We start from the raw sequence: 18,502 nt of genomic DNA, 5'->3' as shown, positions 1-18,502 counted from the left end.
AGTTAAATTACACTCACAAGCATAAGAATGAAAAGCAATCTATTGGACTTATTGACATGCCTTTTAAAAAGATAGTAATGAAACAATTGATTTTAACAGCTCGAAATTACATTAAAAAGGCATGATCACTCTTTGATAAGGTTCTTGGGAAATCTTATGATTCATCTTATGCAGAATATGATGTTATTCAGAAAAGGAGCAATTTATCTATTGGGATACGTCACCCAGTAAGAGCAGAACTAAGATATAGAATTCATTCTAAATGAATACAAACAACAAATCAAGAGGTTCAATCCTAACAAGGATTATCCATTACTTGTTGCTATCAAAGAGGTATATGTTTATCATATTATCACTCCTTGGCATTTGCATTGTGAGAACATGGGAATGATGTAGGTAGGTCCACATGAGGGGCTAGGATTCATGGGCAGCAAGGTGGGGTTAGGCCCCCTTCCCGGTCCTGAATAGCCTTTATGAGCATAAAGGTGGGGTTAGGCCCCCATCCCTGCTCTAAATGGCTTATGAGCAGCAAGGTGGGGTTAGGCCCCCTTCTTGGCTCACAAGGGCAGCAAGGCGGGGTTAGGCCTCCTTCCCAGCTCTTGACAAACCCTTCATGATGCACTATGAGGGCAGCAAGGTGGGGTTAGGTGCCCTTCCCGACTCTAAGGCAATATTGGAGAGGATCAACCTCAATATTGTTACCTACGATCCTCCCTAGGGACTTACTGTGTGATTGACTTGGGAGATGGTGTTATTACAGATTAATCCAAGAATGTCCATGCTATGATGATCTCATTATTAATATAGTTATAATCATAGTTCTAGGACTCTGCAAGTCTAGAGCCGGATCAGCTCTGCAGAGTCCAGAAGGGTCTGAACTCGGACCGGCCAAGTCTGGTTGAGTCTGCTTAGACATGCCGAATCTTGAGGATCGAACTCTGCTACACCCAATAAAAATAAAAAAGCAAAAACAAATAAAAAAATTAGTGTTTTCACTTGACCAAAAGGTCATTATATTTGCCTCCCTACCCTTAAAACTCATTTTTATTGTTCACAAACATAAGGAGGAGAGAAAAACAGGCATCTGGGCAAAAATATTGAGGCATTGAAGAGCAGACCAGCAGATTGATTGAAGAAGTGATGCAGTCAAGGTAGAGAGATCCAAAGAAGGACATCCCATCATTGCAACCTAACACAAACACCATGCAAGATATACCGGTAACTGGTAACACAACACCAGATAAAGCAGAAAGAGCAACCGGTAACAGCACAAAATACATAACCGGTAAATAGTATGACCCTCATAACAATTTGAAGAATTACATATGCCACATGTTGGATCGCAGTCCAGGATACAAACAATGCCTACAACACAAATATAAGATCCGCGGATCATCTACACATCAAATCGGCTTCCGGTAACAGTCTGTCGGTTCAACCCTAATCCGGACCTCAGCCCTTCCGGCTTCAAGCCTACTGGAACAGAATCTCACCAGTTCTACATCTCCGCTCAATCTCAAAATTATGTCTTCTATCTTTTGTCTCCTCAAATGATTCACAAAACTTCTATTTATACTATCCGCAAATAACAATAACTTGATCAAGTTGGCCCAAAGACCAACCAGTTCATAATGAAACGTGCTAACGGTAAAATGTCAACCCAAATCAATAAGAGCAACTTCCAATGCACAAAACATCACGCGGTTCTCTGGGAACATCGGACAAGGCACACGAAACATAACTCAACGATACGCAAGTCACGGAAATCAACCGCAACCCCGATTCAACTTCGCTCAACACTCTTGCAAGACTAAATGGTAAGAACATATCAACCAGGCCAATACCGAAATCGATATCTCATTGAAATCAAATCCAAGTGCCATGAAACTCGAACACGATAAAGACCACGAACTCAAGGGAATAAATCCAAATCCACAACGCTAAAATCTCAAACATGAAGAAATGCTACAATCTCCAAGCAACTCCACTGCTAACTGCTCAAACCGGTAAGAACTACACCGGTGCTCCTACATTAGACTCTCGGGGTTAATTGAAAAGTGAGTCCCATCACTTGATCTGGTTCGGCGATCTGACTACAGCTTCCGATTGCCTCTCCTCGGCGATCTACCGGTCCAACCTGCAGCCTACCTCAATCGGCGATATGTTCAAGTCTCCACCCACTAACTGCCTCAAGCTCAAACTCTAGGATTGGCAGTCTACTTGCAAACCTTGCTTTGCCACACGTTCGGTGATTTGAACAACTCCACAAGCTGTCTCAACTTCCTTTCCAACCAACCGATGCATAACCAAGTCTTCCTCCAATAACAGGTTCACAAACCAGCTTTGATACCATTTGATGAAGTCAAGGTAGGGAGATCCAATGAAGGGCATCCCATCCTTGCAGCCTAACACAAACACCATGCAAAATATATCGATAACACAACACCAGATAAAGCAAAAAGAACAACTGGTAACAGCACAAAATACATAACCGGTAAACAGTATGAACAAATCTCATAACAATATGAATAATTTCATATGCCACATGCTGGATCGCAGTCCAGGATACAAACAATACTTACAACACAAATATAAGATCCATTGATCATCTACACATCAAATCGGCTTCCAATAACAGTTTGTCGATTCAACCCTAATCCGGACCTCAGCCCTTCTGACTTCAAGCCTACAGAACCAAAATCTCGTCGGTTCTACATCTTCGCTCAATCTCGAGCTTCTAACTTCTATCTTCTGTCTTTTGTCTCAAATGATTCGCAAAACTTCTATTTATACCATCCACAAATAATAATAACTTGATCAAGTCGGCCCAAAGACCACCCGGTTCATAATGAAACGTGCTAACGGTAAAATGTCGGCTCAAATCACTAAGAACAACTTCCAATGCACAAAACATCACGCGGTTCTCCGAGAACATTGGACAAGGCACAAGAAACATAACTCAATGATCCGCAAGTCACAGAAATCAACCGCAACCCGATTCAACTTCACTCAACACTCTGCAAGACTAACCGGTAAGAACATATCAACCGGGCCAATACCGGAATCAATATCTCACCGGAATCAAATCCAAATGCCATGAAACTCGAACATGAACTCAAGGGAATAAATCCAAATCCACAACGCTAAACTCTCAAACATGAAGAAATGTCACGATCTCCAAGCAATTCCACTACTAACTGCTCAAACCAGTAAGAACTACACCGATACTCCTGCATCAAGAAGAGATAGTGATTGTTGATTTGTTTGTGCAAGTTAGTAACTTGCATTCGTGCATTTAAAGGAGTTAAAGAAGGATTTGGAGGAGGCCTCTACAAATTTGAAGGTGCATTTCTTCAATTTTGGAGCAAATTTGAAGAGGTAAGTTACATTTTTTTGTTGTTTTTTGATTTTTTTACTTTCATATTTCCATTTTATGTTGATAGAAAAAATAAGAAACCCTAGTTCTATTTTTTCTTTATTTTATTTATTTTTAACTTAATTAGAATGTGTAGATGCTGATTTTTTTCATTTATAATATATTGCAGCATAATGTCTCAACCTACCAATAGTGATAGTGGTACCCCAAAGGCAAACCCGATTAGAAAGAATAAGGCTTGGAAACATGGCATCCCCGGATCAAAAAAGTGAGAAGTAATATGTTATTATTGCAAAACGAAATATAGTGGGGGAGGTATTAACCAATTGAAATATCACATAGCACAAATAGAATGCCATGATGCCAAACCATTCAAAGTAGCACCCCCTGAGGCTATACATGAAGTGCAAGCTCAATTAGAGGAATTTGAAGAGAAAAAATAATTAAAAAGAAAGCAAATGGAAGAAATGGCAAACATTGGTGGAGAGGCTTCTTCAACTCCTCGGCCTCCATTTCCTACATCTAAAAGTAGTGGTAGTGCAAGTGTGAGCATTGGGCCTCAGATTCGTAAAAATAAATCCACATTAGATTCACTTTTTGTTCCATGCATGACTTTGGTGCCCAACCATTGCTTGAGAGCATGGGTTAGAATAAGGAGAAGCATGACACTGCGAAAAATGCAATTGGAGATTTTTGGTTCTACAACACCATTCCATTTCATGCAGTGAGGTAATCATTATTATTTTGACAACAGTCTTGATTTTTTTGCTTTTAAGAAATTAAGAGTATGTTGCATTGATTATTTTAATTTTTAAAGTTACAAGTAAAACTTAATAGTAAATATCAAGGTTGGTAGAACACTGTTGACGTGTATTTTGTACACTATCAAACACAGAATAAAATACCTAAAGGTACCTTATCCTCTCTTGAATAAAGCCTCTGATTGCTGAAGATATCGCGAAAAAGGATCAATCAGGATGACTTCAAGGTTCTTGTATGTAGGGTCTCTACGTGTGGATAAGCTCTTTGTGGTACGATGTGATTTTGCTGGAATCACAAGGGGACTTACATTTGATGATTGAACGTCTGATCTGCTTTGAATATTGCTGGAACATAGGCTCTTGCTAGCTTTGATTTGAAAAAAGGAAAAAAGACGAGGGCGAGGAGAGGATCTAATTCTAATACTAAGAATGTAGGAGCACTGAATGATCTTTGATGAAATTCTAACTAGGTCTTGTTTGGACATCGCAGGACCATCTCCACAAGGCTAGTGCGATCTTCGAAGGAAAGCTTTATGATGTTCAAATCATCACTGCAGGCATAGACACCATCACGCTGATGCATATCAATGAAGAAGCGATAATTGAAGTTAGGCTTAAGCTGAACGATTCCAGTTGACTACACAAGGCAAGTCTGCAATCAACAAACTGCTAGTAGTATGGATATACGAATTTCACCATCAATCAAGCACATTTCTTCCACTCATCTAATAACATGAAATCAAATATGAGAAGTATGAAGACCATGCAAATTGTCGAATCGACCCATGAATTTCACCATTTCTTCAATGAAGTTACAAGTCTCTTACAACAACATCTTGGCAACAATCTTTGCCTTCTCTCTCTACTCTACTCTAATTGCTATTCTAATCACCTTCTAACTACTCTCTATCCACTAACTCCTTTCTAACTATTTTCTAATTATCTAACTGCCTTTACAAATGAAATGCCAAGGCTTATATAGTGCCCTCAATACAATTCGATGGCTTAGATCAATTCGAGATCAATGGCCAAGATTCAACAATGAAAACCCTAATTAGGGTTTGTTACAACCATTACATAACATTTAATGCTTGACCAATGATAAAATTGTATTGCTTGGACACATGTCCTCTCTAGAAAAATCGACCAATGGATAGCTGGGGTAGGTACATCGGAGTTTGTGCCACCTTCCATAAGTTAGGTACATTGAATCTGGACGTGCTGAGGTGGACCACACTGACTGGAGAAGTGATGACTAGGATGCCACCTCGTCTGACACTTGTAACTTGGTAAATATTCATCTTGATGTTGTTGAGAAGCTAGCTTTAATTAATTCATTTGGAACTATTTGCTTCTTCAACGAACCCTTGTTCTAACTTCTTGTGTCCTTAATGTGCAGGATGATGATGTACCTCGCCTTGGAATGCTAGACTGGAGGAGGCCGCCCTTGTCCTTGCTTGATCGTCCTTGAGGAGACCGTCCTTGATCTGGCTTAATTTTCCTTGAGGAGAACCTTCCGACTTGTAGATCCTTCGAGCTTGGGAGTCGCCATCTTGATACCTACACAACATTTCACAATTAGTAATATATCTTGAAGTCTAAAACTTAAACTTAAAAGGAAGATTCAAGATTTTAATTAGGAAACTTCATGATAAATCTTGAGTTATCATTTCCTAATTAACCATGTAATACTTAGATTTTTCCAAAAAATGCCTAAAAAAAAAAAACCTTGAATAAGGGTGTCAAGATGATTTTGCCATACCTCCTCTTGAGAATTAACTCTAAGAAATGATGTAAAAATAGATGAATTTTGGCTAGGCGAAATGTAGATCAAAGTTCTCCCTTGGATAAAATGCACCTCCTTTAGCTTGGAAAAGAACTCCACCACCTTTAGTCTTAAAAAATCTGGAAATTCGCCTTCAAATACCTTCAAAACATCTGGAATTTATCCTCCAATCTAGCAAGAAATACACCTCTCCAATAGCCTTCAAGATGAATTTCGCCTTCCATAGTCTCCACACTTGGTAGAAATTCGCTCCACACAAGCTAGATTTCGCACCTCCTTCCTTGCTTCTCCAAATCGCACTTGAAACAATGAATGAATGATTTGAATAATGAAAAACACACCCCAAATATATAGAGCGCTCACCATTTCACCTCCCCATAGGCCGACTTGGCAAAATAGGCCAAAAAATAAATAAATTTGCAAAAACAAGAGGCTGACCTAATAAAATGGATAAAAATAATACCTCAAAGCGCTCCATTTTCCATTTTAATTTAATAAAAATTAATTTTAAATGCCTTTATAATTAAAATTTCGATTTTTCTAAGGCTCAAAAATTAATTTATTAAATGCCATACGCCTTTATTAAATGCCAATTTAATTGAAATTTTTTTAAAATATTTTGAAGTTTTTAACGAATTTGGCATCTAATGCGATTTGCTAAAAAAGGGCAAAAAATAACGAATGTTGATAACTTCGCTCTGGGCCCTTGGAGAGGGACAGGAGCGCTTTTGCCAATTGTCATCGCAATTTATGGTCCTTGCAACTCCATTCCACCCCGAAGCACTTTAAGTATCATTCCAAACTTGTGCCTTGGCCTAGATTCGTCCAAACTTGGCGAGAAGGACTGGATATTAGGTTTTTCGCCCTGGTCCCTTGGAGAGGGACAGAAGCTATTTTGCAAATCCAAGCTTATCCGTCCTTTGTTAGCCTTCCAAATTATATTCAATGGATAAATCATGTTTTCCTTGGTCTCTTCAAATCATAAAATTGTCTTGATCCTACAAGAACAGTGCAAATTTGAAATTCAAGCTCCGGTCCTTCAGTGAGGGACGAGAGCACTTTTGCAATTACAAGCCAATTCGTCCTTTGCTAGCTTCGAAAATTATCTTCAACGGATCGATTGTGTCTTCCTCCACCCACCTCAAACGCGAAACTTTTTTGCCAAAAACTTGCATTGAGGGAAAATCGCTCTGGTCCCTTGGAGAGGGACAGGAGCGCCCTTTGAAAATAGCCCTGGTCCCGTGGTGAGGGACAGGAGCGAACTTGTCATTTAGGTTGATTTTCTTCATTATGGCCCACTCAAGTTATATTCAACGGACAGAACCCGCTTCCCTTGGCCTCCTCAAACCGCAAAATTACTTAAATCTTGCAATGATAATGCACATTTGGATTTCAAGCTCCAGTCCTTCAGTGAGGGACAGGAGCGAATTTTGCTCTCTAGGCCAAATCGTTACAATTTTCATCAAAAAATGTCTTGGCTAAGGAAGATATCATCTTGTTACACGCCATGAATAAGAGTTCGAGTCCAAACAAGGTCTAAAAATGTGTATATGAATAAAATCGCTCCAGTCCTTCAGAGAGGGACAGGAGCGCTTTTACCTTTCTAGACAAAACTCCATCATTTCATTGTCTTTGATCAAGCCTTGATGCTCTATCATGCTCATTTTGTCCTTCACCATGCCTTTGATGTCTCAATTTGTCCAAACAAGGTCAGGAATGACTCCACTAAGCCTTTTCGCTCTGGACACTTGGTGAGGGACAGGAGCGATTCGCTTTGGACCCCTGGAGAAGGACAAGAGCGCTTTTCGCTCTGGATCCTCAGTGAAGGACAGGAGCGAAATTTTGACTTTTTGAACTCTCTATCAGGACAATTTTTATGGAATATAACATTTAAGTATAAGTTTCTTATACTTTAAGTTATATTCCATATATACTTTTAGGATGTTTGAGAGTGGTTTCAGACCTCCAGGAGTTATATTGCAAAATCTAGTTTTTGGAGGTTTTTCAGTTTCCAGACTTAGTCAAATTTTAGGATCAGGACATTCCAGACTTAGCCAAATTTCAGGATCAGGACTTCAGACTTAGCCAAATTTCAGGACATTCCAAACTTAGCCAAATTTCAGGATCAAGACATCACTCAAGCCGGACTTGCTATCCATGTGATCCCCTTGGCGACACTCAAAATGCAAAGGCTACCTGACAAGACCCTAAAAAACCTAAAAAGACAAACCCTAAAAAGCAAAAAAGCAAGGGTCCCCATTTGCAATGGGGCGATGTGTGAAATGGTCACAACAAACACAAGGGTACTTGGAGACTCCAGAGACTGGTACCAGTACCAATACGACTAATTTTCAAAAATAGGAGACAGGGTACTTGGAGATGCCAATTTTTTTAATAAATAATATTTAATAATTTCCAAAACATATCACAACAGAGAACTTTGAAAACAAGAACAGTGGTCAAGTTTAACATTAACTTTAAAATTTAACAAAAATTAAAATTAAAATTGCTTATATTGTTGATACCATAGCCAATCTAAATTGTTTAGTGAAAATAAGGTAACATAGATGTTGAGTACACTCAATATTGTCGGCTAAATAGTAAAGGCAATTTCCCTTTAGACTATTACAATGATAAGAAATCAGTCCTCTCAAAAAGTCTACATTGTCAATATATCTGATCACTATAACTTTGCATGGATTTTTGTCTTCCTGTGAAACAATTTCCTTATTAGTCATTTCCCTACAACTTTGTTTCGCTGCAAGCTTATCTTATTAGTTTGTTTGTTTGTTTTTGCCTTTTTACTACATTTTGCCCTAAGTTTTCTAGGAGACGTCAATTTTTGGTCAGGAGACTTCGAAGACGGCAGGAATGGCAGCTAAAAGCACCTTATGCGTCAAGAAGTTTTTGGAAAAGTATCCGGTACCGGAAATGCATCTATGGTACGTCTTCGGTACCAGTACGGGTCTCCAAAGGTAGGAAACGGGTCTCCTGGTAACAATGGTAAATACTTATTCCTTTTATTTAATTTGTTTTGAGTCTCCTTATTGGCAAATTATGGTAGATGTCATTACCGTTTGTGGTATGGGGTTCAAAGCCCCTAGTGATGAGGAGATAACAAGTCCTATTTTGAGTCAAAAGGTGGTTGATGTCAAAGCCACAATTGTCAAGCAGCGTGAGGTATGGAGGAAGGGTTGCACCATCATGATTGATGGTTGGACCGACAAAAGAAATAGAACACTGCTGAATTTTCTTGTCTCCTCATCAAGTAATTGTACTTTGTGTTTTGTAAAATATATTGATTTAGTGATTAGATTTTTTAGTTTTTGTTTTACTAAATCGCTTTTTTTTCTTTCTCAGGTAGCATAGTGTTTTTTAAGTCAATTGATGCTTCAAGAAAAATGAAAAATGTTGAGCATCTTTGTGAGGTGTTGGAGAAGGTGGTTGAGGAGAATGTGGTACAGATAGTGACAGATAATGCAACAAATTATGTTTATGCAGGTAAACTTCTTATGGAGAGGCACCCCAGCGTGTTTTGGACCCCTTGTGCTGCTCATTGCCTTGAATTGGAGGATCTTGGCAAAATTCCTTGGATTAAAAAATGTGTAAAGAATGCAAGGAATATTTGTAAATACATATATAATCATACCTGGGTCCTCAACCTTATGAGGAATTCCACAAATAGGAAAGAGTTGGCTCATCCAGGAATTACCCAATTTGCAACAAATTTTATCAAGTTGCAACCCTTGCTTCAATCCAAGGCCGGTTTGAAACTCATGTTTGTAAGTGAGGAGTGGACCACATCATCATATGCAAAGACCACTGTAGGGATTGAGACAACTAATCGGGTTTTTGATGAGCATAGCTTTTGGCAACCGGCCAAAGAGATTGTGCAGGTAATTTTCCATTATATTTTTTTTCTCATTTCCTTATTTTTGTTCACACTTGTTTATGTAAAACTTAAAACTTAAAGCTTAATGTTTCAACTTTCACAATGATCACAGTTCATAGAGCCTCTTGTTCACCTATGAGTTGCTGATGGAGAGAAACACGCAATAGACTACATTTATGAGGACATTGACAAGGTGAAGGAGGCCATTAGAGCTATTTATTCAAGGAATCAAGCTAAGTACAGTCCCATATGGGAGGTCATTGATCAACAATGGCACAATCTACTTCACAGGCGTATACATGCAGCTACTTACTACCTTAATCCGGCGTTCCAATTTCGCCTAGATTTCAAGGCCAATGACGAGGTGTGAAGTGGGCTCTACGAAGTTGTAGAGTGAATGTCACCCAATTCATTAGTCGGAGCACACATAGTCCGTGAGATTGAGATGTTTAGGAATGCACAAGGAGACTTCTTTTCATGAGACATGCGCAAAAAACCGGACATAAATGATGCCAGGTAAAAATCTATTCAAGGCATAATTTAAAATTTAAATCTTAAATTTTCTATTACCATTATCATAAACTCAAATATATAGAATAGAAATGATTTTTATTTTTTGTAATGTCCCCTTCTCATTAGTCTGTAGATATTTATGGGATTGGCCTATCACTTGACCCTCGTAGGCCAAGAGGATTGATTAGGGGGTCATTTTGCAGTGATTCACGGCTTCACATTTCATGTCTACTTGATTTTATGGCGAAATAAAGAGATTACACGTATTGTGAGATGTGTGCACTTTAATAATATTTTAAAAGTGCAATTAAATTAATGTGTAATAAAATAATAAAGTGTACCTAAAGGATAAGAAGAGAATCTTCTAGAAGGAATTACATGATTGGATATGAGAAGAATAAATAGAGGAAGGTGGTTCATTGTTAAGCATCAATTGTTGTGAATATCTCTTCTTATGTAGACTTGTGGAGAGGAAGGGTTTTCAGCAGACAATCATTTGAGAATGAAGACTCCTGATGGTTAGCATAACTGAGGAGGTGAGAGATCTTCCGAGGGGTTGCTATTGAGAGAGGGAGACAAATCAGTCTTCTTGAGTGTGCTTATCGAGTTTGCCATATTTCCATGGTGGATGGTCCATGATATTATCAAATTTTCAGATTGAAGGCCATAGAGCATCGATTTTGTTTGGAGTGGTGAGACAATTCTATTAGAGGACATTATGAAGAAGATTTGTGAGTTTAAGTGGTAAATTTGCAGGTCTGAGACAAGTTTGAATTCCACCCCATAACCCGCGATTTGGATCAGATCTCATCAAGAAGACATCAAATCTTCCTACAAAGGTCAGCGATATTTTTGGAGGGATTAGGTGATTCACCTTGAGGCAAATTGGAAGTGTTTTTGTGGAGGAATCAGTAATATTTCAGTCTGAGGCAAAATCGTACCAGTCAGCCTCCATCTTTCGATTTTGCTCATCTCATACTTTCGGCATCAAAACTCATCAATATAGACAGCGCTATACTTGTGGAGGAAGGGCGATTATTTTGGTAGAAGATTGAAGGACTTGCAGCTGTCAATCATTATTGTATAAGACTTCCACTAGCAGCAGCAGGGGTGATTTGTGAAGGAGGACGAATTGACTCATTGGAGGCTCCCTAACTCATGATATTGCTTGCTTCTTCAAGGCGCTGAACTCCAAGTTCTTTTGGCATTATTCGTTTATTGTAATCTCAATCTAAATGTATGAGTTAGTTGCTCTCACTTGTCTTCAAAAAGTCTGAAAAGGGTCTTTGATAGTAGTCCAAGTGTTTGGTCATATTGCTGCCAATGTAATGTCCCATTTGATAGTCATATAAAATAAAGAAGGAAGGAGTATTGATTGCATCTCATTCATGATTTTCTGAGGGTGTATGACAACTGTTTGTTATAATGTCAGCTTGTTGTTAGTTCTTGATTTTTTGGGCCTAGTCTTATATATATCAGCATTAGACAGTTATATATGCATCCCTAGTTAACTATCGATCAAGAAGAGTCATTAAAAGACGTTTATTCATAAGATATACATGTGTGATGATCTTCATACCAAACTGAAAACTCTGTCAACATAACACGCAAATCTCAGAACAGCATAACACGCAGTTTGGACAGTAAAATATTCCTTCTTCTCAGTCATTTCAATACAAGGTTTATTTCAATGGTATCAAAGCCAAGATCCCGTCATCCTATGATTGATGAGTGAAAGAGAAATAAGCTACTACAACAGGGAACAGCGAAGACAGCAGTATAACATTCCACAAGTACCTGAAGTTGACACATTTTCAAAGGCATTGAGAGAGAAAGAAAAAGATAAGGCAGTTCCGAATATGGCTAAGGATGACAAGGATGCACGAATCGAATGAAAGTTCGATACCATGATCGACATGATGTCATGGTTGCTAGGAAGAATGGAACAAACACGCCATATTCAGCAACCTAAACCACAACAAACAAATAAGTCAGGGCAAGACAGTGGGAGTGGTCGCCACAATGAAGTAGAAGGAAGAGATAGAACAGCCAACCAGCGTGATGCCTACACTAGAGGATCCATCACGAGACCACTTTTTCCTACCTTCACTCCATGTGAAGAACAACCGCAGGTTGCTGCCCCTGTACCTTATGCAGATGAAACTCGGCAAGCATATTTGGAGTATACTACCTTGCCTCCCGACTTGAAAGATATGTGGTCTTTTGATCAATTTATGAACCAGACGAGTAGGAGGAATGGTGGGAGGAATGATTACCACACTTTGGCGCGGACTGATTATCAGCATACTTTAGGCAAGATCACGGCAAGATCACCATGCCTTACTTTGATGGGAGTGACAAAAGTACAGCGAGAGCATGGGTGCAAAAGTTGGATAACTATTTGTCACTCAGGCCAATGCCTGAAGAGGATGCTATCAGGTTCGCCACATTACACTTGGAGGGTGTTGCTCACGAATGGTGGTATCATGGTCTAGCCACACTTGGCCACAATCACATCACCACCTATGCTAAGTTCACGGACAAGTTGATAAAGAGGTTCGACCATAAGGATCCAAAGATGTATTTCAAAGAATTGGCACAGCTGAAACAAGTTGGTAGTTTGGAAACCTATATTGGAGAATTTCAGAGGCTTGCGGAAATGGTGCCTAGCATTTCATAAAGGAGGCTAGTTATACTATTCATGGAGGGATTATTGGAGCCTTTGAGAGGATGGGTTAAGGCATTCGACCCACCTATGTTGTTAGAAGCCATGAAGAAAGCACGCAATATGGGGCTTGCAACACCTAGAAGTAAGTTTCCATCCAAATTTTCTTCCAACAAAGATAGTAAATTCCCTCACAAGAAAAATGAGGCTTGCAACACCTAGAAGTAAGTTTCTATCCAAATTTTCTTTCAACAAAGATAGTAAATTCCCTCACAAGAAAAAAGAGAAATCAGATTTCAAAAACAAGTTTCCAATGGGTAGAAATCAAGAAAGTTTAAATGATTTGGGGAGGAAAAACCTTTGGTTTTGGTGTAAGGCACCCTATACACCTGATCATGAGTGTCCCATGAGACCCAAGGCTAAGGCAAAGCAAATGGAATGGGTTTATGAGTATGAGGATAATTCTGATTTTTCAGACCAACAGATTGATCATGAGGATGTAGAATCAGAAAAAGCTTCAGAAGTGTCTGAAACTGAGTCAGAAGGTAAGAGGACTACCATGTGCATCACTTCCTTGCATCGTGAGGGTTCCTTTTGAATGAGGGGAGTCATAGCAGGGCAGCGAGTCATCACTCTCTTTGATACAAGAGCAACACACAACTTCATTGATGAGAAGTTGGTAGCTAGACGTGGGATTCAGACACAAGATTTTGAGGGAGTTTGTGTGAAAGTTGTTGATGGTTTTGCCTTCACTTGTAATAAGATGATTATTGATCTCCCTATGCATTTGACTGACTATGAATTCAAGGCTGATTTCTATGTAGTCAATATGGGAGATATGGATGTAGTACTTGGGATGACTTGGATCCATGCTATTGAGGAGCTCATACTCAATGTTAAACATATGGAGTTGCGGTTTGAAGCTAATGGAAGGAAGCATGTGCTCAAAGCAATCACAGACATGAGCTTGCAAATGATCTCTTTTAGGAGAATGGAGGGATTAGTTCACCATGATCAACTAGAGTGGGCAGCAGCATGTAGAATAATGCCTACATAGACGAAGCAGCAGAAGGTTGAGTATGCACCTGATATACAAAGCTTGTTGACTAAACACCCCAAATTAGACCAAGTGGACCTCCTGATAGGGGTATTGAGAATGTCATTGAGCTTGAGGAGGGTGCCAAATCTATCATGATCACACCATATGGGCATCTGAAAAAGATGAAAGATGAAATTGAGAAGACCATTAAGGAGTTGTTGGACATGGGCCACATACGTCCAAGTAAGTCTCATTTTGCTTCATCAATGGTGTTGGTTAAAAAGAAGGATGGTATTCTACGGATGTGCATAGATTACAGGGCTTTGAATAAGAGAACCATCAAGAACCTATACCCTATTCCACGCATTGATGAGCTGATTGATGAGTTGCATGGAGCTTGCTACTTCTCGAAAATTGACTTGAGATCAGGATATCATCAGATTTGGGTAAGGGAGCAAGACATAGAAAAGACAGCTTTTTGATGCCATTGTGAACACTTTGAATTCTTAGTTATGCCTTTTGGTTTGACTTATGCACCAGCTACTTTCCAATCCACTATGAACAGGGTTTTCCAGCGCCAGTTGAGGAAATATGTCCTTGTGTTCTTTGATGACATTTTGGTTTATAGCAGGACATGGCAAGAGCACTTAGCACATTTGGATGAGGTATTGAGTATTTTAGAGGAGTCCTTGTATGCTATGGAGTCCAAGTGTGCTTTTGGATTGACAGAATTGTTATACCTTGGACACATTATTAGTGCTCAAGGGGTGCGGATGGATCCAAATAAGGTTCGAGCCATTATAGAATGGCCTACTCCTGAGAACCTTACACAACTTAGAGGATTCATGGGATTATGTGGTTTTTACAGGCGCTTCGTCAAGGGCTTTTCTCAGCAGGCAGCACCATTGACAGACTTGACGAAGAAGGGGGCTTTCATTTGGACTGACCAGGAACAACAGTGTTTTGAAAAGTTCAAACAGTTGATGACCACATGTCCAATGTTGGCTGTCCCAGATTTCCCTAGACCCTTTGAGCTTCAGTGTGATGCATCAAGAGAGGGTATTGGTGTGATGTCCCCATCTAAACAATCAGAAAATGGTGATGCCCGCTTTAAAATAGAATTTAATAATAAATAATAATACAATTAAAATATAAATATATATATATATATATAACCAAATAAATGAGTAGAATGAACTAAATAAAATCTTAATAGTAATAGTAAACAGAATTTAATATATAGTTTATATTTATTAAATATTAATATTAATCTCATATTTATCAAACAATAATATAAATTTTACAATATTATATTATTAACAAAACACAAACAAACAAAAAAGTCTCAACTCACCAGTTCCTTGAGCATGATTGCTGCTGCAAGCATATCAAATGGTAAACTTTATGACACACCAAATCTGACGCATGTCAGAATGGTCTCCCTTGCAACAATATAAAATCCTTCTAAACTTTTCTTAAGTGAAATATGCACCGATTGGTATCAAACAAAGTATGCAGACCATAACAGAATGTTTGACTGTTACTTATATTAGCAAAGAAGAAGGAGCGGTTACAAGACAGGTCATCAAATAAAGCTCAATCCATTAAGGTAATAATTAACATCTTTGTGCAGCAATCTAATTCAATGATAATGACAAAGAATGACAAGTTATGATAAGCATCGAGTATCATTGAAGTGGTAATATTGATCGTAAACAATGATCAATAAATGGCAGTGGTAATATTAAAGATTTAAATAAATTAATAATATTAAATAGAAGACATGGCTGTTAGAGGAACCCATTCCATTGAAAAAGACGTAACTCTTAAACATTCGAAAGATACTATTTTATTAGTTAGACACTTGTGACGAGACACGATTAAGGGAGGAGGAGGCAACGCTTCACTATCACACCCTCTCTACCACAGAGCATACTTAATAAGGAGCAATGTCGATACTACAGGAGATCAATGAATAGATAAATTAGGACAGCAAAAATAATACCGCAAAAGCATCAAGACATACATCTGAAAAGACGATTGCCTAAAACCAAATCATCACCATTACACATACTACATCATTCGAGAAATCAGACTGGGTGATTAAGCAACAGGGTGATTATATATATATTATACTGAAGATATTCGGGACATCATATACAATCTGTTCTGCAACAAACACCATTCCATTTACACCCAGAAATCGCAGGAACAATTGGAAGTAACTACTGCGATCAGAAAGAAAGATAAAATCCAGATTGAAACGTATATCCAGCGATCAACTGAAGGAAGGATAATAATCAAATAAGATCAGAGACATCTATATGTATATGTAAAGTCCACCTTGCATATATTTAAGTGCTCAATTAGAGATAGCAGTAATAATGGTTTACATACGTCATATAATATCTGAATATAAGTGCTATTGATTTTATTTCCTAAGAACAATCATTTATAAAGAGATATTATAAATTATCATTCTGCAGACAAGGAATTCCTACTATCGTCTGTCTAAGCATTATTTGATCTGACAGAAATATCAGAATTTAAGAATAAAAGACTTGAATAGATATTCAGATTTATTAATATGGAAACAACTTACCAATTGCTTGGTGCCGCCCACCCCCCCCCAATTAATTATTCAAGATTCCTATAAGAAAATGTTTCCAGCAATTAGTAAGGTTTGGAGATTCCACAATTATTATTGTGTTTTTAGCAGCAACTCCACTAAGGGGAATGGGACCCACTTGAAAGCCTTCTGAATGTAGGTTGTGGTTTTTATTTTAGTTCCATTTGAGCCTTGCAGATTATTGATTGTGATTTAAACAATCAGCATTATCAAAAGGTCAACAATAGTCTAAGAGGAGTTAGCCACATGTTGAAGATTGAAAATTTGTGTTTGGGAAAAATTATTCGTGTTTTCTACCCTTTCGCCACAAATGGAGATGTCAATCAGATGGTTTAAGGGGATGCTTACAATATAGAAACACATATCTCAAATAAGAGAATCTATCAAGATAAGTACTACTTTCTGAAACTAACCTTAAACTTTAAGTTGAATATTATAATGAAATATATTCAATTTTGATAAAAAATATATTTATTAATGTATTACACTTCTTACTTTAAGTTAGAATTGTTGTTTTGGGACTAAATCAAGGTAATTCCCGAATGGGGACATTACAATTGGTGCAGTTCTCATGCAGGACAAGCACCCTATTGCTTTTGAGAGCCGGAAATTGAGAGGACCTGAGCAGACTTATAGCATATATGATAAGGAGATGTTGGCCATTATGCATGCATTGGCCAAGTTCAGGCAGTACTTAGTGGGCTCTAAATTCAGCATCAAAATAGGCCATAACAGCTTGAGACACTTCCTTGGGTAGCGTGATTTGAATGACCGCCAGCAGAAGTGGGTTAGTAAGCTGCAGGCGTATGACTTTGACATCACCTATGTCAAAGGGAAGAATAATGTTATTGCTGATGCATTGTCTTGCAGGCCACATTTGAGTGCTATGATTGAGATTACTAAGGATTGGAGACATTTGATTTCAGCAGAATATGATAAGAATTCATGGGCCTCTAGCATTATGGATCGTACAGTGCAGGATAGCAGATACTCCATTGTAAATGATCTTATCATTTACAATGGGAGAATTTTTCTTGTACCATGATCAAAGATGAAGAGCAGGATTTTGAGAGCCTTGCATGATTCTCCCATGGCCGGACATCCAGGTTACTATCAGACATATAGACAGGTCGGGGAAAAAAGGCTCAAGTCCAATGTTCTTCAACATGTTAGGGAGTGTCCTATTTGTCAGCAGAACAAGCAGGAACATACTTATTTGGGACTTCTCCAGCCACTTCCCATTCCCGACAGGAAGTGTGAATGCCTATCGATGGATTTCATTACAAGATTGCCTAGAGTCCACGGCAGTGATTGTATTTATGTGGTTGTTGATCAGATTACAAAGTTTGCCCACTTCTTTCCGATCTCAGCTACTTATTCAACAGTACAGGTGGCAGATTTATTTTTCCAAGAGGTTTTCAGACTCCATGGGTTGCCTCTGACCATAGTCAGTGATAGGGAAAACAGATTCATGAGTAATTTTTGGCAGGAGTTGTTTATACTCAGTGGTACCAAGCTTACTCCTAGTATGAGCTACCACCCACAGACTAATGGTCAGACAGAGAATGTGAACAAATGGGTGGAAGGTTACCTTCGGAATTACATAGTCGGACAACAACGGGCATGGGTTAAGTGGTTGCACCTATGTGAGTATTGTTATAATACTACTTACCACATATCCATCTAGATGACACCATTCATTGCTTTGTATGGGTATTATGCGCCCAACTTCTTGGGTCTTTTGTTGAGTGATAGCAGAGTGCCGAATGCTAGGGATCTTCTCCACAAGAGTCTAGACATTGTGAGATCATTAAAGGAGAATATACAAAAGGCACAAAATC

General features: G+C 38.5%; 1 protein-coding gene across 8 annotated transcripts in view; it reads right to left on the bottom strand.

Annotated features, from left to right (window-relative positions):
* The window catches only part of LOC131037736 (DNA-binding protein RHL1), a 118,054-nt gene that overhangs the window by 63,361 nt on the left and 36,191 nt on the right, over nucleotides 1-18,502 (bottom strand). The gene's annotated exons all lie outside the window — the stretch shown is intronic.

Source organism: Cryptomeria japonica, chromosome 6 (assembly GCF_030272615.1).
Source record: "Cryptomeria japonica chromosome 6, Sugi_1.0, whole genome shotgun sequence".
Taxonomy (NCBI): domain Eukaryota; kingdom Viridiplantae; phylum Streptophyta; class Pinopsida; order Cupressales; family Cupressaceae; genus Cryptomeria; species Cryptomeria japonica.
This window is presented reverse-complemented; position numbering and strand designations above follow the sequence as displayed.